A 626-nucleotide genomic window follows, 5' to 3' on the forward strand; every position below is an offset into this window, starting at 1 on the left:
TCCATAGTAATTGCCAATGTTTTTAACTCCCTGCCGTGGGGATGCGTGGAGGACGCCATGAGGTATTTCTAGGTTTCCCAATATCTGACGTCTACTATCGCGGACTATTTCCGCGGCAGGGGGTTGGTTTATAGGGAGCAGGATTCATTCCACAAACCATAGCGACATGACGTGCGAGGTTCCGCAGGAATCGGTCTTAGGTCCTTACTTGTAGAACCTCGCTTTTGACAAGGTACTACGGGTGGTACTTCTCCNCTCTATAATCGAATGCTCCCCTTCAACGTACTCTTCTTCCCTCGTCACATACCGTTCCATTCGTTTTTTCCATTGGTTAAAGTAATGCTGGAAGTCTTCTTTTGTAAGTGTATTTAGGAACTCCGCCGATTTTTGCTTCACCTCTTCCATCGACTCGAACCGGGTTCCTTTTCGCGATTTTCTTGGTCTTTGGAAATAGGAAAAAGTCACAGGGTGCTAAATCAGGCGAGTACGGCGCGTGTTCGAGCACTGGAGTGCCTCTAGCGTCTAAATAACGCTTCTCAGACAGCGCGTTATGGGCAGGTGCATTGTCATGGTGCAAGATCCACGACTTGTTTTTCCACAACAGTTTCTTTATCGGCGTTTACAGT

The 626-nt window shown here is 47.5% G+C and overlaps 1 pseudogene; it reads right to left on the reverse strand.

Moving 5' to 3' along the window:
* The window catches only part of LOC106742043, an 11,288-nt pseudogene extending 10,883 nt beyond the window's left edge, over positions 1-405 (reverse strand).
* Between the last annotated feature and the right edge of the window lie 221 nt (positions 406-626).

The sequence above is a fragment of the Dinoponera quadriceps genome, unplaced genomic scaffold (assembly GCF_001313825.1).
Source record: "Dinoponera quadriceps isolate SergipeBrazil2010 unplaced genomic scaffold, ASM131382v1 scaffold180, whole genome shotgun sequence".
NCBI classification, from domain to species: Eukaryota; Metazoa; Arthropoda; class Insecta; order Hymenoptera; family Formicidae; genus Dinoponera; species Dinoponera quadriceps.